Here is a 25,609-nt window from a genome sequence, read left to right as displayed (position 1 = left end):
ATATCCCTTTCCTAATAACCTTTGAATAATGGTTTCTTCCTGTTTTGCTGAAACAGGAGTAAATTTTACCTTGGGTCTTCCAAACTTAGCATAGCTTTTGCTCTTTCTGACAATCCAAGGAACTCTCTGTGAACCATATACTGGGTTCAGTATGCTAAGAATATTCTCATGTTGTTATGAAAATATGCCTGGCCCTTAAGTATGTCTCTATAGATACAATCACACAGTACACTTACAATGTAGATAGCTTTGCACTTCAGATGAAACAAAAAGCACAAAATAAATCCTTTAAGTTCTATTTGGTTTCTAACATAAGCATATTGAATTCTGACCCATTGTTTCCTGGTGTCCAAATTACTGTGAAGTGTCAGATTCTAGGGCAGCCAACATTAAAGTACAGCCAGTATGCATTTCTCTACCAAACCCTGCTTTTCAGACTCTAATATCTTTGCTATTCCAAATCACAACAGGTTGAAACTTGAAGCAAGATGAAGCAGCAAACTCTGACATAAACAACCACACAAGCACTACAGAGGCACAGCTGGACCATTGGAGCTGTACTGCAGTCGTGCATCTGGTGAAGATAAGCTATGCTGACATGTGAGCACTCTCCCATCAGCATTCTAACTCCACCTCAATGGGAGCATCTCCCACTGACATGTTCTGCTTTGCACGTAACTTATCTTCCTCAGGGTAGGAGGTATCCTTTTCACACTTCTAAGCAACATCACATTAAATGGGAGTAGGGATCAGCCCCAAATCTTTTCTGAGGTGTGAAAAAGGGGTTGACTTCTTCTTTAGTTATTTGCTACTTTCAGATTCTGGCTTGGACCAGCAGCAAAGTGTTAGAATCCCGTGAGAAGAACCACTCTAGATGTGTTTCCAGCCTGATTGGAAGCAATAAACATCTCTATCTCACAGGTCTGCACACAGTCAAGGTTCTGTGATCCCAAAGGTTTTTGCCATAGAGGGGGATGTTCATGTCTTCTTAAGACCAAGATTAATCTCTTTAATAATTATCACTTCAGTGTGACTGGACTAGAAATCTGTTTTTAGGAATGACTTGAGGATGGAGTAAACCAGGTGTCTTTGTAAGTCAGAACTGGCGGAACTATTGAAAACATACGTAGCTTGCATAGTGTTTCCTAATCTGTTACTTCCCCTAGATAATCCTCTCAGACATTTTCACCCAAATGCAGGTTGAACCTCTCTAAAATAGAACTCTCTTATCTGGCAACACCCATAATCCGGCATGATTTTAGTTAGCCGAGTGACCACTTAGCCTAGGTGTGGCCAATTTTCACGTACTCCCATAAAATTTGTTTATAGCCACCAGTCCTGGCTCTCAGTGATCTGTGCTGTTATTTAGCTGTAATTTACATCTAAATGTTTTCTAACAGCCCAGTAAGCAGTGGAAATGTTGGTTCTAACAGCCCAGTAAGCAGTGGAAATATTGGCAATGCAGCTAGACAATATTGACCTCCTGTGATTTGGCAAATTCTCTCATTTGGCACTGGTCAGGTCCTGCAGGTACAGGACTAGAGAGGTTCAGCCTGTGCTTATTTAAACAAGAACAGCCTTCCTCTTGCTCTGATCTGGTAATTCAGTCTCACTGGTGATTTGACAAGATGGAGATAAATATGGGGCAAAACGGGCTGAGTTGAAGTCAGATTGGCAACTTTACCTGTGGATTGTACCAGTGACATTGGGGTTGTTACTATAAACTAAACATCTTAGGCCATATTCATTCCTGGTGTAACACCTTCGGTTAAACCAGAGATAATATGGCCTCATAACTGCAATATAATTTGAAGATGGAATTAATTTAAGAAAAATTTATTTTGAAGAAATTAAAGCTGAATGTATAATTCAAAGCTCAGGCTCCATCTTCTTTACATAGCCTACGGGGTGATTATTTTTCAGATATTCCAAGAGGATTCATGCAGATGAGAGTAGAATGTATGCCAATGATGTCCAGTCAAGATTATCTGTGGCTCTCGTTAAGAGGTTGGAGTTCCAAAATGGGCATCACTGCAGGAAACTCCAGATCAGAATCAAGAGCAGTCCCAGGTTAGCCAAATGGGAATCTCTTTCAGTCAAGCTAGCGTGAGCTAATCTAAGCTTAAGCCCCTAATGGAAGTGGCACCTTGCATATCCTGCATCTGGGACAAAGCGTGAGTCAGATTTTGCTTTCTTGTGGTTTTCCAGCCTTCTGGAAGAGTTGTTAATGTATCATTTTAAAGCTTGAAACAGACAGCAGGGTGGTTCAAGCCAAGCGCTTGTATTTTTGGCCTTCAGAGGCTCTAACCCAAGAGCTTTGCTCTTTGTTTGGAAATGACAGCATAGAAAGAAAAAACATAAAATCGAGGAAAACATAGGCCCTAAATTGGTTCTTTTTTAAAAAAGGTGATATTTCTATTTTCAGTCATAAAGCTTTTTCCCTTTTGAAGAATTGTACTTGTGTTAGGCCAGGTCCTTAAAATTTGCTTCAGATTTTGTACTTCAAAACCACAGCTGTTAGACACAGTGAAAATGGGCAGATTAGCAAATGAGATTGTTTCTATGCACTGAGGGTTGTTTAACTTTTCCCCTTCAGGTTTTGTCCTTCTGAATTTTACCTCAGCCAAACAACTAAGGATGCCAAGATCAACACCTGCTGGAAGTAACAGATGAATCCAAAGCAAGATTAAAGTATGGATCATTATGGATCATTAGCCTTCCCATCTTTTTTATAGTTCTTGCAGGATAGTGCAGGATGTACCAATGTAATAAAGGTAGAAAAAAATTGCTAAAGCCAACTCACTAATGAATGCCCAGCAAGTGTTTGGCATGGTTTTCACAGGGTAGCTGGCTCTAACTTACCTGTGACATGCTCTGATAAGGAGAACAAGCCAACCCATATTCACCTAGAAGTTTTTAATTATTTAGATTGCAGGGCCCAGTAAAGAGTTATGAGGGTTCAGTCAGGAATTCCCAGATCAAAAAGAAAGCTCCTGAGGACAGAGATTGGTTACGGAGCAAACCAGACAAAGGTACCTAGGAAAGATACTCCTGAAGGAAAGATGTAGGATGTAGGAGTGCTAAGTCCTGGGGAGACCTGGTCTCAGTGGAAGGGCTTTACCATACAGCCGCAACTCTTCTAAAGTACAAAGTATCCACCATACAGGGGAAGAGCTGCAATGGCCTTTCCCCATGAATCTTTCCCCATGTGATATGACATCTGGCTTCAGAAGGTCTCACTGATAGTCATCCTGGATGGAGGAGACAGATGGACACAAGGGGGACAGACAGACAGGCTAAGATTAAAGCCATGATCTGAGCTAGCACATAGGAGGCATGACTTATTTGTGTGCCATATTTGAGCCTTTGGTTAAATTAAAGACCTGAATGGGCACTGTTCACAAAACAAAAGGCTCATTGCTTTGTGTGGTATGATGAATCTTTTATTCTGGTACATTTCTTGTGCTTGAAAAAAAATAAAAGAATAACTATTAAGAAAAAGCTTCACAGGTTTCATTGAAAGTATAATAGGAAAAACTGAGGCAGACATGCAACTTCAGTCCCTCTCTGGTTCACCAGGGACTACTGAAAAAGTGAGGGGCCGCCATAACAGATGGTGGTGCCCTAACCCCTTTCCACGGCACTTGAGATGTGTTTTTTAAAAAAATCCCAAATGTATTTACCAATATAGAACTGAGGCAGACATGCAACTTCAGTCCCTCTCTGGTTCACCAGGGACTACTGAAAAAGTGAGGGGCCGCCATAACAGATGGTGGTGCCATAACCCCTTTCCACAGCACTTGAGATGTGTTTTTTTTAAAATCCCAAATGTATTTACCAATATAGAACTAAACTGAACCTGAGCAGAGCACACTGTCCAGCTTTCTTGAATTCCTAGTCTGTAACACTTATATTTTGGGATGCAGAGGGTTAATTCTGTATTTTCTAGGTAACAATTGCCTATGGGGGGAGAGATGAGCAATGTACCAGGATGTGAGTGTATTCAACTATCACTGAAGCACATTTCAATAAATAAACTCCATGTTTCTCAAATATATGTGACAGGCTAGTGCACAACCTAACACACACAGGCTAGTAGTGAAAAATAGTCTAAGGCTGCTTCTACACTGCAAGATAAAAATCAAATTTAAAGAGTTAGTTCAATAGTACAATGTCACTGTCTTCATTGTAAATAACGTTAGCTTGGTTTATGGAGGCCTAACACCGATAATAAAACGTCAGTATTATGGGTATAGTGTCAATTTCGAATTTAAAATTTTGAATAAAAGCTAGTGTGGAAGCGCCTTGTCTCTAATTTGAATTTATTAGCCTCCAGAAGAGTCCCATATGTATACCACAAAGCTACATGGTGATCCTCCATGTATGGCCGCTTCGTTCTCCACTACTCTCCATCCAGGTGCGCAGGAAGAAAGTCACAGGAAGCCCTTGAATTTTTGATTGAACTAGAATTAGAATTTGAAGTCAGTGGTGCCCAGATCTGCAAATATAAAGGGCGCTCATAGTGAAGGAATTCCTTTGCCCATCGCATCACACTGCAGCGGTAGCAACCGCACCGCATTGGTAGCAAATTCATTAGTAGCCATCTCCTGCAATCATGGCACAATCTCCAGTTCGTTTTTGTGCAGTTACTGGGTGTGCTGAATTCTATGACAGTGCTTTGCATTCTGGGATTCGAACATGAAACATCCACAAAAAACCTGGGCTAAGGCACTGTGGGATAGGTACCCACAATGCGCTGCTCTTGCAGTCAAACTTGGATAAGGCATTGAGGATGCAGAAACTCAACATGGAAAAACAGTGAGTCAAATTTCAAGAAGCTATGTGAACACTTCAATTCAAATTCATAAGAATGGGGTTAAAAATCGAATTTATCTTTAGTGTAGATGCAGTCTAAGTGACCAAGGGAAATCATTTCCTTTAAACTCTTAGCAAACAGGCTGAACATTATACATGTCTCAGTACATAGTCAATATACCTAGCAATATTTCAGGGTTCCTGTTTTCATTGGGATAAACAGGTCTTAACGAGTGTCTCCAGTTTTATGAGCAAACTAATTTTTTTTCTGTTCTTGGCTCAGTTCTATTCTGTTTGCATTCAATAATGCTCTTAAAACTTGACTCAGATGTGATGCAGGAGCCTTTGCAGATACTGGTTTTGGGAGATGGGTTCTGTACCTTGTATACTCAGTGTTTTAAAGTGGCCTTAAAATTCCAAAGGTTCTGTAGGAAGGAGGCGCCTTTTGTATAAGCGTCCTGTGTTATTCATTAGTATTTATGCAGCAGGCCATGAAATGCTCTACAGGACAAGTAGAATTTAAGAATCCATCACTGTACACCTATTATGACATTGACTAATGACTACTGCTGTTGAGTTCCTGGAAGGAAATCCTGGCTCCACTGAAGTCAATAACAATACTCGTTGATTTCATTCAGAGCAGAACTTCATAGTTGCTTTGTAAGAATACATAAAGAGATATGGGCTATGGCAATGTTTTATCAGTTAATTTCATATCTTTAATTTATTCTTGCATTCTTCTGGCGCTGTCTTGTGTGGTCATGTATTTGGGACCACTATTCTGAACCAAAGTGATTTTTTCGCATGTAATGTTTTCATTTTGGGCTATAGCTACCTGAGCAAGGTCGAAATCTGTGACAAAGAGATTTGGAGACACCAATATAACATATAAGGCACTATTATTACCATGGATGGGATGTAACCCCATACATCTATGAGAAAAAAAGATGTCCAGTGCCTTGTTCCCTTTTATGGTCCACTAGCTCCTAATGACTGTATCTGAAATCTGCAATTATTTCTACCCTATACCACAGACTGCCCAGAAATTAATGAAAGGCTGCATATTTTAAAGGTTCCTTGCACAGCATATTATAGAGCGAGCATAGCTTTTTGGCTGAGATATGAGAAGAAAATCCAAAAGGGGAGAAAACATAGCTGCATGCACTACAGAAGCAAGAATTCAGCTCATTTAACTTTTTCTTCTGTCAGAACCTTTTTTTAACTGAATTTTACAACATGCATGTGAAAACTTGCAAGTGGTTTGTGCTGTTCTGAGATACATGCAACTCCCACTGACTCTCTGCATCAAGGTTTTCATTCCAGAAATCCTGCTGAAGAACACAGATTGAAGCTGTGAACTGCATGGCCCTAATGCTTCCATATTTATAATCATTTCTTGGAAAGGCGAGTTCCTTTATAGTTTTATAGAGCAGCAATTTTCTTGAAAGGTGAAACCTCAACCATGTTAGACTTAAAACCTGCACCTGGCTCAGTCAAATAGTAAATGCCCTCCAATTCTCTTCCCCATGCACAAATGAACATGGCGCATTCAGGAACCTAGCCAATTCTCACCTTGAACCTTCTGGAGTTTCAACACAATCCAGGACACAAAATATGAAAGTAAATATTGTTGCAAAGAACCCAAGAAATTTATTTGTGGGATAGGATATAATCACAAAATAAGTAATGCAACTGACTGAGCCAAACTTTTCATTTTGGGAGTAGTAAAAATGAAAGAAAACAATCCTGTTTCTTACCACACCACCTAGTTCATAATATATGTTTTCATTCACATAAAAAATTAATTTCTTAGTTTTCTTAACCAGGGTCCAGACTCTGCAGTTCAACTCTCTTCCAGCATTGTAATAAATAGGTAAACACTTTCTTTCTTTGATTACCCAAAAGGCAGTGTTACTGCTTTCAAAATCTGTTGGTTGGTCAGATCCTTTACATATACTGAATAACAGCTATAAACACTCATGTTTTGAGTAGTGACCCAACCACAAACTGACTGGAGGCTCAGAAGAAAATTTTCTTGCACCAGTTTATTCCATAATTTCTGCAAACAGAATTTCTTATGCTGCTATCTCGTGTACCTGGCAGCGATCATAGGCTGAGAGAGGTTTAGTGGATTCTACGGGCAACTGCTCTGATTGAATTTGTCAATTTCTATGTCCCCTTATGAAGATATATAATGCAATTTTTCCACTGTTTTAGCAGAGTGAACAATTGGAGAGAGAAGCTACTTGTTTAAAGAAGAAGTTAATTTCTGTAGAAGAACAAGGACAACCATGCCAAGAAGCAGCAAACAGTACATAGGACATACTACCCTGAATATTTTCTTAGGGCATAATGGGTTAGATCCTAAGGTCCATCTAGTTTAGTATCCTGTCCACTGATAGTGGCCAATGCCAGGTGCCCCAGAGGGCATGAACAGAACAGGTAATCATCAAGTGATCCATCCCTTCTCAGCTTCTGACAAACAGAAACTATGGACAGCATCAGTGCCTATCCTGACTAACAGCCATTCATGGACCTATCCTCCAGACATTTATCTAGTTCTTTTTAAAACCCTGGTATGTTCTTGGCTTTCACAACATCCTCTGACAGAGAGTTCCACAGAGTGACAGTGCACTGTGTGCAGAAATATTTCCTTTTGTTTATTTTAAACCTGCTTCTCTTTAATTTCATTTAAACTATATCTACACTAAAGAGCTTAGTGAACAAAACCCCGGTTTTGTCAACAAAACTTGCAGAGCGCCCACAATTAAAATGCATTCTGTTGAAATACTGTCCACAGAACTTGGCACTTTTGTTGAAAGCCTTCTGCTTCTCCCTCATTAAGAAGAACACTTTTCTCGGCAGAATCTATTGACAAAACAGCCATGTGGATCCTCTGAGGGTCCCTCTGTTAACAGACAGGACTTTTGAGTCACTGGGCAGCCCTGTCTGCTGGGCTTCCAGTTGGCCATGCTGTTGATAGAGTGGCCTGGCAGTCTGGCTGCTGTCTGTTAACAGAGCGGATTGACAGAGAGATCCACTTTCCTGTGCGGCTGCAATCTGCTAACAGAAGTTTTGTAGGCAGATATTTTCTGACAACAAGTTCTGTCAACAGATCTCTGTAGTGTAGACATAGCCTTGGTGATCCTAGTTCTTGTCTTGTGGCATGGTTCTCTGACATTGATTGGTTCATCCAAAGAGTAAGTGGGTCTTCAGCTAACTTTCTTTTAAATTTTCCTTTTATCCCTTCTATTTTCCTTCTCCATCCATGTAACATATTCTACACCATAGATTCTGTTCTGTCTATTGCTTTTACTTGGGATGATTTAAATTTTCAGAACATATTTAACTAATTATTTTACAATACTGTCTACACAGTGACATTGATGCAAGAGAAGTTACATCTACCAAATCACAGTGATAGGTGTAAAACAACCTCATATGATTCTAATGTAACTCACTTTTCTCATACCTAGGCTGCAATACAGATAATGAAGAGCACAGCCAGCCTTTAGTTGAGGGTGATTTGAATCGGAACAGATCAACAACTGCCAAGTACTTATCAATAGAAACTTCCTGTGGCTGCAGTGTATGATGTAAAAATAAGGAGTATCCTGACTAGCATCAGCTGATGAAAATGTCACATTGGTATCGGCTGAAGGGGCTGATAGCCCCCACTGTCGGCAGGCAATGGACACTCCCTCTGTTGGCAGACAATGCCCTCAAGTCTGTAGCTGCTCCCCCTTACTAAGGAAAGAAAAGATATTAATACACCACTTGTGTGGAGGATTATGGCAGGTGCTACTCCTGACGACTCTCTCCACTTCCCATCACAGATTTCACCCAACAGGATATACTCCTCAAAGAAACGACATGCCACTTAATGCCAGCTTTGCTAGCAAATGGAGCACTGTGACTTTTATGTGCAATCTGTAAAAGTCTGGTGACAGGTTTGTTTCCTCTTCTTTGCATGATTTCCTTTGAAGACCCCGGTGGGAAAAAGCAACTGACTTTGTTTATAAATCATATGCGTAGGGAAAAAAAGCTCTCATGTCATGAGAAATAGTAAAGGCTGGAAGCATGATCAAGTAACTATCTGTGCTAACATATTGTCCTAAAACACTTTGTAAACATAAAAATATGGACATTTTGTCCCAAAATATAGATCTCAAATTGTATAATATTACAGGTCAAACTGCTTTAGTTTGGCACCTTTGGTGTCGAACGAGAGAACTTACCAAAGGACAGGAGGTCAATATTGTCTAGCACATTACCAACACTTCCACTGCTTGCTGGTCTCTTAGAAGACATGTAAGGGCAAGTTAGAGCTAAATAACAGCACAGAACACTGAGAGCCAGGACTGGTGGCTGTAAAGAAATTTTATGGGACCATGGGAAACTTGGCAACGCCCATGCTAAGTGGAAATCCAGCAAACCAAAATCATGCCAGACTTCAGAGGTTGCCAAATGAGTGAGTGCTGGACAACAGAGGTTCAACCTGTAGTTTGGAGAGATTTTAGCTGGCTAAGCAGTTATAAAAAGAACCAGCTAAGAAGATTTCACTGATAAACTCAGAGGAATCTACTCAAGTAAAGGGCTATATGGCCAGACAGATTTTAGGTACTCCAGAGTCCTGTGGAGAAAATGTTTCAAACTGTGTGATATTATCAATTTTCACTCTACTTCTTTCCATCCAGATGTGGAAAAAAATTTACTATGTGCACTGAGGCATATACCAATGTGCACAACTAATATAAACACTTGCTGCCAGCTGAAGCACTGTAGGCACTTTGCTAATCACCTGGGCGGCATTAGAATGTCCCTTGGGTGGCTACCCCAATGCTCAGCTTACAGGGAACATTGCTTATCCTCCCTTCAAGCCTTCAGCAAATTTGAAGAAGTTACTTAGCTGAGCTGGAGCAAGTAGAAAAGAGGATCTATAATTACAAAGGGTCCAATATCAATTGTGGTTACATAAAAAGTGAAGTTCCGTGAGAAGCTGAATATTTCCTACTAGTTACTGGGCACCCTCCACTCACAACCAACTAGCTGGAAACTGAGGGGCCTAAGCTGCTCACCCAATTAGTTCGGAGTGCAAAGAAAACTAAATTAGAGACTCCTAGATAATCATTGTTAGAGAGTGGAATTAAAAGAAAAATAGCTGCAAAAAGAGAGGTTATTAATCAGATAGATATGTCGGGGATTTTTATCCCTAGGGCATTATCGTCCCCATGTGTCAGGGGAAACAAGCCTCTGGCAGTGTAAAAATCAATGCAGGTACATGGAAAAATCTAAAGTTACATAGGCTGCCATTTAGCAGCACCCCCCAATGGTCACTCTGAGTCTGTTGGTTTCCCCGGTAACCTGAACTCATGAATAATTCATGATCATAGGTTTAAATTCCAGGCCTCTGATTGGCCCAAGGTGAATTTTTCTAGCACCTTCGGAGCCTCAGAGGACCTGAGTGAAAACAGGTGTACGGAATCTTTGTATTATAATCACCTCATGAATTATGTATGAGGACAGAGGATAAAAGCAGGGCTTGCCAGCAGTCCTGCGGCCCTTGGGGACTTGGACTGGCTTCCATTACCCAGCACAGGGGAGCGTGGCAGCTCTGGCTGCGGCTGCTAGACCCTGAGGTCAGGCTTAGGCTGAAGAGCTGGAATCATGGCGGCATTCGTCGCACCTGGCAGCGCCGCCCAGAGCTGACTGAAATCATCGCAGCGGCCCAGCGGCCCAGAAGCGGCGCTCTCCAGCGTTAGCGCCTCAGCGCTCACAAGTGGCGTGCTTGCTTCCAGGAGCAACAAGCAGACCCTTTGGCCAAGCCGCCGGGTGGTGAACTGGCCCCCCACTACGGTGGGGGGTACTGTGTACCCAGCTGTGTAACCTGGGGTCTGCCATCTTACACCATTACCTGCGCTCCTGCAACACCTTCGCCTGTGCCGCTTGCAACGACAGACAACTAACTGGGCTTCACCACTGGATTGGACAAACACCGGACTCGACGATAAAACATGTAACATTCCTAGGCCCGTGGCATAGCCCGGAGCCACATCACCAACATTGAAATTTTACATTTATTTAAGGGACAAACCAAATTGACTAGGGTACCGGGACCCATCATAGGGGGGCGAGGGTCTTTTCCCTTGTCGTGCCTTCCTTAGGCAGGGGGAGGGCAGTGCCCGGGGGCCCGACCCCTTAGAGCTGGGCCTAGAAACCCATATCCAAACAATTAACCCTGCCTCACACTTAATTAATAATTTATTGTTATTATGTTAACTAGTATCAGTAGTTAGAGTCTTTAAGTATTAGTAGTTAGAAATTTATTTTCCATTGATATATTATATTTGTTTAATTACTAACTACAAAGGTGGAGGCATCACCTCCCTTTACTCACCTCTACCCTTCTGAATAGTAGCCAGGTCCCCTGGCCTAGCCAATTATTGGCCTCCCAGCTTCCGTTTATCCCGGAGTGAGTTTAAGGGCTCCCGGGCAATCAGGTTGGGCTTTTGGCAGAGAGTTACGGCCTCTCCAGCACCAGCAGCTCTTGGGCCACAGTAGCGACCTGGCCCCAGGTAGGAGGCGAGGAGCAGCACCCTCACCCCACCTTTTAAGGAAGCATAACAGAACTTTAAAAACCTATCCCTATTCTCCTAATTTTCCTCTAATTGTTTTACATTTTGCTTTCCGGAAAAATAAAGATCTAAATACAGGATCACACAATGGACCTTTTTATTCTTGTAAGTACTTAGTCACATTAGTTAATATAGATATAGGAATAGTTATACTTAGATAAACTGTTACTTTGTTGAATCCTCTAATCGGTGCCCAGCCTTTGCTTTTCTGGGCCAGCCACTGTCTGCCAGGGGAATCGGGCGGAGCCCAGGTGCACAACCCCAGTCTCTTCCACTCTGGTGGGGCAGGGGTAGGCCCTGCCTAAACGTCCCTCCTCGAGGGTAGTTTCCTGGGAGACCTTGTAGGGCAGAGGGTCTCACCTTCTGGCTGGCTACCCAGGGCCTGCTGGTCGTGAGATACACCTACTGTGACAAGACATAGCTATAGAATTTCACAGGATTTCTCAAGAGACATAACTGAGAAAAGAAAAAAAATATGTTGAATGGCAAATGACTCCATATGACATGGCTTTGATTTTCCCAGCTACTTTAAAGGTTTATATGCTCAGTATCCAAATGCGACTCTCAGCCAAAGGCTAAAACACATAGAGCCCTCTTTTAACTTGCTGCAGTTATAGCTCAGCAGGTGTAAATTACTTAATCTGCACCATCATCATCAACAACAACCATGGCTCTGTGCCCATGGATGTCTGATGCCTCTCTCATTATTTCCTTCCATCTTTCCCTGTCCAGTACATGCTAATACCAACATTTTATGGTGTGGATTGTGATTTGTTTAATAGTACATTCTATTCTCTTTTTCTTTCTGGAACACAGACATTTCCTGCTGTCTCTCATGTACTTCAAATTGTGGAAGTATAAGAGTTACATTGTAAAAATCACACTATGATACAATGTTGCTTCTGCGCTCAAGAAGGGGAAGTGATGTTGATGCTGTGTGTAGGAATGTAGGGTGGGTTTGGATGGAGCCAGGTGTGCCTGGGAAAGGAGGAACCAGAGCAGTAGGTGCTGGACGGTAAGTAATAAAGGTCAGAGAGTAACTGACAGGAGATTGCTGAAGGTGATATTCAGGGGCTATGTGGAGTGTGTGTGTGTCTGGTTTTTTCTTTGTTTATTAGCTTGCCTTCTTCTGTCTGTATAAATTGAGAGACCTGAGCCCTAGGCAGGGGCTCACATTTTTCTGAACGTATTAGCAGAGCAGCTTTGCTAATAAACAGAGTGGTCTGACAAATTGTGAGTCTCGAGTCTAACTTTGACAAAATAAAGGCTAACACTTTCTCTAACCCTCCACCTGACTGGTGCTGAACGAGAGAATTTGTTGAAGCAAGGGAGGTCAATATTGTCTAGCAGCATTGCCAGCACTCCCACTGCTTACTGCACCCTTAGAAGACATTTACAGGTAATTCACAGCTAAATAACAGCACAGAACACTGAGAGTAGGACTCATGGATGTAAAAAAATCTGTGTAGGACCACAGGAAACTTGGCCACACCCATGCTAAGCAGACATCTGGCTAAATGTAAAGAGGTTCAACCTGTAGAAGCAAATAATAATTTTAAAAAATTTCTACCTCAGGAAACTATACACGTGGCAGCACGGTGTGGCAAAGTCTGGCTCAGGAGAGCTGTACACATGGGGTGCCCCTCTGGCCCCTCCACGTATGTGCCCCACCATATGGTGGGACAAGTGCATGGCAGCAGTGGTAAAGGCAGCTCCTCCACCCCGGGGGAGCTCCAGCTGCGTTCTGGGGCAGCTCACATGGTGCAGCTGCATCCGTGTTATGGAGCAGCTTCCATGAGTAATCTGGAGGAGGGAGATGCTTGGGTGGGGGTGGGGGGTGCAGCACCTGGCTGGGGGCGGATCTAATACCTGGTAGGGGGCGGAGGGCCTGTGGTGATCCCTTACCTCCCGTTTTGATGCAACTGCTATATTTCATTTATTGGGCTGGAACCTGAAGAACAACCTGCCTGAGATGAGATTAATAACTTAACTCTTTCACAACTCCCTCTTTGACTTTAGAAATACGGTTGGTTTCATCAATGGAATGTGCATGTTTCTAGAATAAGAGTGAATCGCATATGGAACTGGCCAGCTCCACTCAAGAACTTTAAACTTCTTGCATGCAGAGTAACGGGGCATACCACCTCTGGACCGGCACTGGAAGGGCTAGCCCTGCCTTATGGGCTGAGAAAGCCACACTCCCAAGGCTCTGCTGGATGTGCTCCATTTGGAAGGCAGCTCTAAAAGGCAGTAACTGCAAAGGGTCCAAGTCAAGCAAATGTAAGATATTGAGTACAATTTAAAAACATTACTTTAGTGTTCACCTTAAAAGCTGTTGAACTAATTACCTTCAAACTTCCCCCCAAAATGCTGGTTCCCCCTACCAGTAGATCACAAAAATAAATTTCCTGTTCAACGTTATAGACAAAAGGATTGTAGAGTTTACAGTGGGCCCTGGTTGCAGTCTTTCTGAGCTACTGCTCAGCAACTTCTTTTTCATGGTCATCTTTAATGACCTATCATTCAAAAACAGTTTGCCCAGGTTTTTTTTTTCTACAGTTACATGCCATTTTGCAATACGGCCAATCATACAAATGATTATTTAATAAAATGCACAAATCTACAAAGCTGAGGTAAGAATCCTGACATTCAAGAGATCTGAGTAACTCTCTATAATGTCAAAGCAATGACACTGATGCAAAAAGTCTGAGTCTGATTCTCAGTTAAACTAAGATCATTCTATGGGGCTCTGAGCATTTAAAGGAATTTAAATTTGCGTAAATGTACTTTAGGCCCATTTTAAGGCCCCTTTTCACTGCCAGGGCAATATAAAGGGAGATCACTCTCACTAATGCAAAAGAAACAAGCCCCATAACTTGTAACAACTAGTTTTGGCACAAGAAGAAGTGTTCCACAAGTCAAAAGTTCAGACCAAGGTAATTTTAACAGGAGCGTATTTCAAAGTCAATTTGACCAGATTTCTTCAAACTTGACCTTCATTTTAAACCTGACAGATCTCAGGACAAACCAATTTTGCTGGTCAGATTATTAGTGAAGAGCGAAAAAGGTCTTAGAATAGCAACTGAATGAGATGAACTATGGAGAGACTGTATCTGCATAGTATTATATTTAAATTTGCAAAATAAGGTGATTACAAAAGCTAAAATATTCCCATCAGTGATAGAACCTAGTGTTCAATAACTAGAAGTTAACAGAGGAAATTGGGTGTACACAACAGGAGTAAAAGCCAATAAATAAATGTTACAATGTTTTACAACCAAGAGGGTTTGAAAAAGCTGAACCAATAGTGATTTCACCATCATATGCTAGTTGTTATTCCCTTTGCAAGTTGTTTATATCAATATGGAGAAAATTATTTACTTAGCTGTAGCAGAGGAGACAACAAATTGGTCTGCATTCAAAAGAGAATCTTATTTCCATTCAGAATGTTAATATTTCCTGTTCAGCCAACTGGAAAAATGGTGCTTTAATTGTGTTATAGCTCAAATGCCTTTGGGGAGGATGATAAAGCAACCAATGTTAAAGGAGTAAATGTTATGTTACAGAGCAGTTTGGACAAATAAATCCATATTCAAAAACGGAAGCAGTCAGTGAACAAACACTCCTGTAAAGTGCATATGCATTCTTAAGAGACGTTTTCAATACGATATCAGTTTTACATCAGTGCCGAGTCGCTGAGTTTAGATCAGTTTTCTCAGGTTCAGGAACTGCAGATAAAATTGCAGTGGAGATATTTGGGCCACCTTGTTGCAGAGAAGAAGGTCATTTTATTCTCAGAATTGCTAAAGCTTTTGTTACAGAGGTGAGAAATATGCTTTTCACTTTTTACTTTTGTCTTTTCCTGGTTTTTCCCAAAAACCAAAGGCAATACCATTTCAGGTTTTTCTCCTTTCTTGCATTTGGAAAAGGCCCGGGAGCCAGCCCTTCAAATATTTGTTTTTAGTGACTAATCACATCGGAAGCAAAAGTGCAGGTGCCAGGCTGTGGAATGATGCAGTAGCTTTTCACTAGAAGTGCTTCATTTCCAGCAGTCTCAGCACTGCCAGTGGGGTCTTGAAACAAACCCTGCAGGAAGTCAGTGTATGGGCTCCTGTTACTTCATGTACTAACAGATGTTGTTATCTAGGGGATTAAGAGTTTCTTCTAGCTCTCATTGAATTCAATGGCAAGACACCATTTCTCTTCATTAACAGAGTTGTTCAGATAGCAGCAACCTTTGTACCTCCTTGCTTCCCACAGAATAAGCGTGGTGTTAGATGATTTTTCTCTTCTTCCTGCTACGTAGTGGGGAGGGGAGAGAGGCCCTCATGATGCAAAAGCCACAGTTCGTTTCCTAGGCTTGCTGAGTATTAGGGACACAGTTGTTAATTACCCATTGTAGTCATCATAAATCCTTCCACTGGCTTCAAGCACTTGGCGTTAGACCTATAACCATTGCTTGGTGTTTGCAGAAATATACAGTTTTATTACAGATAAAGAGTTAAAATTTTCATTATGGGAATTAGAGAGTTCAACTTGCCTTTGGTGCAAACTCAAATAAAATCATGTTTTTTCATTGTTTTAATTTATTTTAATAATTGTCTCCCTGTCATCTGTTCCCCTTTAGCCAACATCAATATTCCTTCCTTAAGCACAAAAGAGCATAAATCAGCACAGCTCTGTCACATTATTGTCAAAAGCATTTTAGACATAAACCCGATTTTAAGCAGAAAGTTTAATTTCTACCATGACCAGCCTTCAAGGCATTTATTTCAGTGGAATGTAAATATTTTTGGATCGTGTTTAAACAACTTTGTTGTATTTATTAATTTCCTGGCTAAAAAAAATTATATTTCTTAAAAAAATAATAAAACAACCAAACCCAATCCAGATGAAATTCTCAAATATTAATTATTGGAATGCAAATTAAATTTGAGGCCTAAAACTATTTTGCAATACTTACTTAACTTTTATTTACAAACAATGTGCAAAACATATCTCTTGATTCCTTTGCCAAAATCAAAAATACAATCTAATTAAATATAAATGTCCACTTCAGTACGTATTGTGACAAACATCTCTGGCTCAGAAGAGTAGTCCCACCAAAATTATGGACTCTCACTGAAGTCAGTGGGTCTGTTTGAGTAAAGAGTAACTTGAAAATGGTTCTTCACAGGGCCTGACCACAGGTCTGGTCATGACTATTTAAAAACATATTTTATTCACACTTACCTCTGATACAAATAAGAATATATAGCACCCTATACTTACGCATTCACCATACAATTATTTATTTGCTTTTTTAAAATCTGCTTTGAGAGAACGGACACGTTTCTTAGACTTGAGCAGCCATTTTGGGATACCGCTGTATCCCGAAATAGCACCTGCCATGTAGGTGTAGCCTGAGACTGCTCTAGCAGCAAGCAATCTGACTTCAGATGAACAACTATCTCTGTCCTACTTTCTGCCCAAGGATCAGAACCATACTTTTTTAATTCTGTTGTACAATGGTTTACATTCCCTATATTCAGTGGATTGATAAAAGGATTCAGATCCTTTTTATTCTATCTTAGGCTTTTAATGTAGCAGTGATACCTGACAACTAGCTGTTGTGAAGAAGGCTGTTCCTGGTCATGGTCAAGTTCCCAGTGGACAAGTACTGGTATCACAGCACACTATCGTAAGTAAGGCCTTTATTGTAACCTTCTGGCTCTGAACTGAGCCCAGAATTTTGGTTTGGAATTTCTGCATCCATCCCTGCAGTCCATGGATTACGATGAGGAAGCTAATGACAAAGTGTCCTATGCTATTTGTTAAGTTAATCATAACTGATGCTGATGCTTGGAAATGATCAGAAGTTGCATTTGAAGAGAATCCATTTCCACCTACATAACTTTTACATACATTTGGGTGGTCTAGATGACTGTGGGGGGAGCAGAAAAAAAAACATAGTCTTTTCTTTGTCTAGGTCACCAATCTAAAACTGGTACAGGTGAGCAGATGCCAATGTTATCAGGAATTCCCATCTGCCAGCTGCTATTTGCAGCTCACAGATGTCCAGTGACCGGACGAAAATGTGTTTGTCATCTCAGTCCAATTTGTTTGGGGACAAGTGTACACATCACAAAAACCACAAACACAGCTAATACTGATTGTAAATCAGTAGAGGTCATCCCACAAGATTAGTATTAAGGCCTGTTGGAAGGCTGTATTGTCAAGCTTTTGCTATTGAGGCTGTCCAGGTGATAAACAGGAGAAATTGACTTCAGGACTTTGAGCAGCAAAAATTAGTGATATCTGCAAGAGGGTCTTACTCATTTCTTCAATGTAGCAATCACAGAGAAAATGAGAGGAATGACTACACGAAAAATAATAGGCCTCATTAGCATTAAAAATAAATTATCTGAATCCTGTAGTATTTTAAGTTTTGTAAGTCTAAAAAATAGCTGAATCAAATATATCTGAAAAATTATAACTCCCACTTACAAGACAGGGATTTAGCTCTATTTTATGCTGTTGACTGTTCCAAAAGCTATTTTAATCAGTGAAAAACTATTTCCACGCTTCTCAGGCTTGGTCCTTGGAGTCAGGGAACAATTCATATAACTCTACAGTGACGCCTTTGGAAAGTTTAAGGATAGCACACATTGGATTCTCAGGAAGGTGTGTCCTGTTCTGCTTGCCTAAAAGGACCACAAGGGCCTCAGGGGTGACAGGGAGTAAAAAGAAAAGGAGAATCCCTCGGGATTCTTCCCTTGAATAAATATATCAAATATAACCTTCCTTTGGTATTCATGTGATAGTTTCCTGAAGTTTAAATGCCAGATCAAACTAATAACTGCATCTCTTAAATGAGTAAATTCTATTCAAATCAGACCAACCAAAGCAATGATGTTGCAGATGACAAGAATTTGGAGACAGCTGGCATCAAGCTATTTTGCTCACCAACCAAAAAGCCTATTAGTTATTTTTATTACTGCTTGACAAATTTCTGTTTCTTAAAGGCCAAGTATGATGTTTATTAAAATCAGATTTAGTCAAGGGATTGTTCACTGCAGAAGAAAACGATCTCATAACACAGAAATTATTGTACTAACAGAAACCTTAGGTCGTTTACAAGGCTTACGAAGGCAGCCAAACATTTCTAAATACAAGAGATGCAGAAGAAACTGCTCGTTCACTCATCCCTATCAATGGCCTACAAAAGAGATCATTATTACTCCGCTATGGCTTTAAAGTTGTGGACATAAACCCTCATGTACATAAGATGCAGTGGATGGTCCATACAGGGTAAGGCATTGACCATAATCATAATTTCTTCACCATGTGATTATATTGTATATACCATTATTTTACCAAAAATAAACCAATAAGGACCAGATTCATTCCTAGGGTGCGTCTACACTTGCATTCCTCTTTTGAAAGAGGCATGCAAATGAGGGAAATCAAAAATGCAAAGGAGGTACAGATTTACATATCTGGCACTTGATTTGCATATCCTTCTTTCGAAAGAAGAAGACTAGTGTAGACACAGCTCTTTTGAAAGTAAACCCTATCTTTGAAAGAATCCTTTTTCCTTTTTTTATGGGAAGAAGGATTCTTTCGAAGATGGGGTTTACTTTCGAAACAGCAGTGTCTACACTGGCGTTCTTCTTTTGAAAGAAGAGTATACAAATGAAGTGCCAGACATGTAAATCTGCACCTCATGTGCATTTTCAATTCCCCTCATTTGCATACCTCTTTCGAAGGAGAAATGAAAGTGTAGACGCAGCCCTAATGAGTAACACTTAATTCCACAACTGGTCTCAGTAGTGTCAGTGGCACTACTTAGGAAGTAAGTTACCATTTGCTATCATTTCAGTATTATTATCAGACTCTCTCTATAAATTCCTCACAAATACACTTACTTGACAAAGAACTCGGGTTGAAAAGAATGTTTCAGTGAAGTACAGCTGATACTGGAACCAAAGTAAGTTTCATTCTACTCTCTTCTGCACCAGCTGTCATAATTTACAGCAATATTAATTCTATTGTGCAGCAAATGACATTTTAGTAGCACACACTGCTGTAGCCGGACCCAGTGTTGTAGTACAATAGAAATGGATCCATGGAACAGGTGATGGGATTTGGTTACCTGATAGTGTGTGTATGTATACATATGTACCACGGCCCTCTCCAGAATCATAAGTCAGATGTGTTCCACTGCATGGGACTATACTGCTTTCTGATTGCTAAGATGAAGGAGCAGAAGGTTTTAAAGCTCAATGGCCACTGTGATGTTACACTCCATGTTTTATATGACAATATGTTTATGACATGGACGGGACATAACTGAGATGTATGTTAAGCAAGATGGTTCATTTGCCAAGACAATGAATTGAAGAAGAACGTAATGTTCTTATGGATGCTCCAGTCAGCCCAGCAGAGACATTGGACTGAGTCACCTAGTACTGTACCCCACCCCTTCCCTTTTTGGAATGCCAGTGTTTTCCTACTGAAAGACAATGGGTTCCCACCTTACACAAGAACTATAGATGGCAAGACAGTGACATTATCACCTCCCCACCCAAACAGACACTAAAAAGACCTGGCAAGAAGGACTGAACAGGAGGGGAGGGGGGAGTTGAGCTAAAGCTGGAAGGGTGTCCAGCTTGTGAGCAATAATACTTGAAGTCTGAAGCTGCAGGCCAAGGCAGCTGCCTTTCCAGACTCTTTGTAATCTGCCTGTGAGAACATTTAGGGTGAGAAATTACTATTTGTAGCCAATTCTGTGAGTTAATCAAACTAGTATGTGTGATTTGTTTTATTTGCTTAGTAATAGACTTTGTTCTGTTTCTAGCCCTAACATTTGCTTACAATTCACCTTTAGTAGTTAATAAACACATTTCTTGTCCATGCTATCACCCAGTTTGTGAGTTCATAATTGGGGGTGGAGGAAGAGGCTGTGCATAACCTTCTCCCACATTGAGAGAGGGGGCAGATTTCATAAAATCCCTTTGGGTCTGCTGTCCCAGGAAGGTGGGCAGGTACCTTAAATTGAGTCATTCCAGAGCTTATGTGGGTCACTCTTCAGCCATGTGTGGCCCTACCTGTGTATGTGCTGGAGAATGCTTGAAAGCCTGGCTTAGAAAGACAGGATGAAAGCTTGCCCAATCTGGCCAGATGGGTGGGCTCAAGGGTATCCCATAAGGTGACATCTCCAAAGGGAGCAAGCCATCACAGGTACCTCAGCACGAGCAGATTTTGAAACCTTGCTCCAAGGCAGCACTAACTTTGTACACTGGGTCGCCTTCCCAGGAGCATGGCAGGAAGGGCAACAAAATGTCAGGCTGAAGGGCTGGTTGATCCACAGCTGCTTAGATTCTTTGTCTGTTGACTCTTGTAGAGTGAGGGAATAAGCTGTTGCGGGTTGGTGTCAGCTGTTATTGCTCTGCAGTGTAAGGAAGGATTCCTCCACATATGTCTCCACAAAGATCCTTAGCTACTCACTGTGGGAACCCGGACTAGGATTTTCCATGATGCTCAACAGAATTGCTTTTTCATTTTTATTTAATTTTTGGCACTCTGAGACAACGCTACAAACAAGCAGCTGTGCCAGATAATCTACAGATGTTAAAGTTTTGCATGAATTGTCCTAATGTATTACAGAACAAAGCACAGCGTGGCATTTAGCTTGAAAAATAATTTTAATTGGAATATATTTTTGTTTAAATAATACCGGCACATTCACTGATCATTTTATTAATTTCTTAGTTAGGGTGTGCCTACAAAGCATAGTTATTTTGAAATAACAGCTGTTATTTTAAAATAACTATCCTTGCATCTACACAATACAACTGTTATTTCAAAACGATTTTGAAATAACAATTGAGTTATTTCAAAATTGGTAGCCCTCATTCTAAGAGGAACAGTGTTTATTTCAAAATAGTTACTGTTAAGACAGGGAATAGACCTTATTAGTTATTTTGAAATAAGTGCTATTCCCGTCTTAACAGTGCCTATGTAAAGGTGCTACTTTGAAGTAGGCACTAGGCTATGTCTACACTTGCATTCCTCATTCGAAAGAGGACTATAAATGGAGGAAATTGAAAATGCAAATGAGGCACTGATTTACATATCCTGTGCTTCATTTGCATAACTGAACAAAAAAGGAAGAAGGGTTCTTTCCAAGATGATGTTTATTTTCAAAAGAGCCCAGCCTATGCTGCTTTTTTTCTTTTGATAGAATCTCTTCCAAAAAGAGATTAGCAAACGAAGCATGAGATATGTAAATCACTGCCTCATCTGCACTTTTGATTTCCCTTATTTGCATTCCTCTTTCAAAAGAGGAATGCAAGTGTAGACATAGTCTATGGAGGTGGTTACACTAGCCACCGCCTTTTGAAAGGGGTATGCTACGGAGCTACTTCGGCAGATGCTAATGAGGTGCTTCCATGAATATGCAGTGCCTCATTAGCATAATGACAGCCACACACATTTCAGAAGTGCCACTTTCGAAATGCATGGTCTTTGAAAGCCCCTTCTTCCCATTTGGTTTTGCCACCTGCACCTGCTTTTATAAGGTGCACCATCTCTTGGGGTGTGAGGACAGGTACCCCCACCGCAGCTGTGGACACTGCTGAGGAGCCCCACCACCACTACTGGAGCCAGAGGAGGAACAGCCAGGGACCATGACGGAACCAAAGCCAGAGCCAGACTTGGACACTGGCTCAAGCAAGGGCATGCTGGTAATCGCCCTAGACTCAGGCCCCTCCAGCCAGACCACATCCAGGGTGTCCCTGGACCCGTTCAAGGGACCCTTCTATAAGTACCCCATGCATCACACACCCTAGGGCACGGGAGGTGGGTACAGATGGGATGTGTGGCAAGGCTCACAAGGTCAGCTCAGGCAGAACCTCACACTCTGGTCTCAGACTTGCAACTATGCTGCCAGGCCCATGGGAGGCTGCATGAGCCCCAGAGCCTGGCAGAGCGGGGGGGTCACCAGCCCCTTCCATGGCTCCTGGCTCATGGGCATGCCCAGAGATGACACTCAGCGCCCACCCCAATGGTGAGCACTACAGGCTGCACAAGTCTGGGGGGACCCTGGGGAGGGCCTGGCTGTACCCAGCACACTCACCACCCCTGCAAGGACCCCTCTGTGGCCAGACCCCCCTCCTCCTCTAGCCTCAAGCCCATCAAGTGAGGGGGAGGGCATAGCAGTCAGCCCAGTACCCAAGGCACTGCGGGGTCCCTGTCCAGCAGGGCCCACCATGCAGGGCACACACGCCTGTGTTCCTGGGACATTCCTGTCCCTTGGTCTGGTGGGTTCTTCAGTCCCAGTGTCAGGTGAGTTCCCCCAGAAGAGTTGGAGGATGGACCATGATCAGCAGGAGCAGCCGCTCAAGCATCTGGGAGTGGGTCCAGTTCAAGCTCGGGGGCTGCTCTGGCACCATGGCTATCTGGAAAGCACGAAGCCTCTCACAGAAAGTGTGTGAGCCCTGCAGTAGCTGTGCTGTCCCCCAAGGAGGCAGGAAAGCTTCAGCATGGGCAGGGAATGTGGGCTGGGACGGGGGGCTTTTAAGGGCATGCCTAGCCATGGCTACAGGAAGGGTTTGCCAGCCACATGACCCTCCCCGCCGGGGTTCTGGGGCCCATTCTGTAGAGAAAAGCAGCCAGGAAGCCTGGCCACTCTCTGTCAACAGAGTGGATTGACAGAGCAATCTGTTTTGCTGTGTGGACGTGATCTGTTGACAGAGGTTCAGTCAGCAGATCTCTTCTGACAGTACGTTCTGTCAACAGATCGCACTAGTATAGATGTAGCTTATGCGTATTCATTATAAGTATTCATGGTTATCCGAAGTATAAAGGTGTAATGCAAGAAACCTACAGGCCAGTATCCTGTATGAACAGCTGAAGCATATTAGTGGAGAAAGTTTGCATCAGTCATCTTCGTCCTAGATCAGATGCTGACTCAGTTGCTCCTCAACTTTGGGGAACTAAACAGGGGAACTAAACATAGAGCTGAGCTTAGAGCAGAGCTAGGGTGTTTCGTGGTCCCCTGGGATCACTGGGGAGTATAATTATCCCTCCTATCACACTGGTCTCTTTACATTTGATGACAATCAATATCATTCCATGCACATCCCATCACCCTGGCACAACCAAATCCTGACTCTACTTTAAGTTATGATAAGAGGAAACTGCATGCCAAATGTTGTATTCCTAGGACTTACCATTTAGGAATTCTTGAACAAACAGACTCAGAGATGGACACACAGGCACACACACACTCCAAAATATATAGTAGAAAGGAAGTGTCATAATTGTCTAACCTATAGAGTAAGAGCACCCATGGATGATATAGGCATGCTAATTTGGGCCAGAGTGAAACAGTGCCAAAACCCTAAAAAATATACATGCTTTTAGGATTTGGGCAAGTCAGCAAGTAAAGCCAGCCAGCCATCATGCTGTGATCTTATCTCTTTCTCAGGAATCACACAATAACGAGTAGCACATCTTCATGTCACCCTCCTATTTGTGAGTCCATTGATGTCTGATCAGCCCAATTCTGGAGCCACAAATCTTATCACAGGAGAGGCAGGTATTAGCAGCTGTTGGAGGGGCATGGGGCAGTTTTCTATGCTCTTTTCTTCTTCTATGCCTCTCCCCATCTGCACTGTGGCAGGACCTCTCAGATTATGGCACCACCTCACAGATTACTGCTCTCCCCTGGGGATGGTCTTGGGCAAGGTTCTCCCAAGTGTTGACAATGATGCTGTACTTTTTCACGTGTGCCTTCAGCATCTCCTTATATCGCTTCCGCTGGTCCTCAATGCTCCTCTGTCCTTCCTCCAATTCGGAAAACAGAATCTGTTTTGGGAGGCACTGATCAGACATCTGAACCATGTGACCAGTCCAATGAAGTTGTTGATGAATAATAATGTCTTCAATGCTGGTCATGTTCAGCTCTTCCAGGACACTAGTGTTCATGCACCTATCCGCCCATGAGATATTTAGGATTCTCAAGTGTCTTCAAATGATGCTTGTATATTGTCCAGGTTTCACATGCATACAGTACCATTGGAACAGCCACTGCATGGTATACAAGGAGACTTCGCTAGGGATATATGGTCCAGTTCTCAAAGACCCTTTGTTTCAGGCAGGAAAAGCAGAGCTTACATGGCATAATGATGCCAAATTTCCACATCAATGTCGACGTTAGTAGAAAGAAGACTTCCCGGGTATGGGAAGTGCTTCGTATTTTCCAGCAGTTCTCCATTGACTTCAATAGAAGATGCAGGAGATTGTCCTGTCAGTGAAGGTTGGTGATGCGCCTGGGTCTTTTTGATGTTCAATGTGAGGCTGAGATTCTCGTATGCTTTAGTGAAAGCACTTAAGGTGGTCTGAAGGGCTGTGGGAGAAAGAAACACAATCATATTGTCATCCACATACTGGAGCTCCATGATCCAATGGCATGCTCCTCCTAACAAAATGTACAGAACATGAGCTCATCATCACGAACACCCTGTTCCACCAAAGAAACAAATTTAAGACTTCATGGCAGCATCCTCGATCAAAGCACTGGCACCTCATACACTATAGCATCTTTCTTGCTCAGGATCGGCATGATGTCATTCTCACACATTCAATGACTAGTGCTGATGACTGCTGGACTGACCACTACCTTATTCAATCCACAATGGTGATTAGGATTAGGATTGTCATCACATGGAGAAGTCAGAGGAAACAGATCCAACGAAAGATCAATGTACAAGGCTTGCAGGGTCCCATCAGATGAAATGACTTCTACATAGCGCTCAAAAGGAAGCTGCCAGCAGTACACCCTGGAGATGTGGAAGAACACTAGTATCAGTTGAAAAATGCCATCATTGGAGTTTGTGGAGAAACCATTGGCTACCAGACCAGGAAGCATCAGGACTGGTTTGATGAGAATGATGTGGAAATTGAACATTTAATAGAGACAATAAGGAAAGCCTTTAGGACCTGGCAAAGCAACGTCAATTGCATGACAAAGAGAGAAGCACATGCCAATGCCAAGGCAGAAGTCCAACATAAAATGAGGACTCTGAAAAAAAAAAAGTGGTGGACTGAGAAGGCACAAGAACTCCAGCATCTCGCAGGCATCAATGGTACAAGAGGGTTCTTCAATGCTACCA

This window comes from Carettochelys insculpta, chromosome 1 (assembly GCF_033958435.1).
Source record: "Carettochelys insculpta isolate YL-2023 chromosome 1, ASM3395843v1, whole genome shotgun sequence".
In the NCBI taxonomy this organism is placed as follows: Eukaryota; Metazoa; Chordata; order Testudines; family Carettochelyidae; genus Carettochelys; species Carettochelys insculpta.
The sequence above is the reverse complement of the archived record's forward strand: the minus strand, read 5'-3'. Positions refer to the sequence as shown.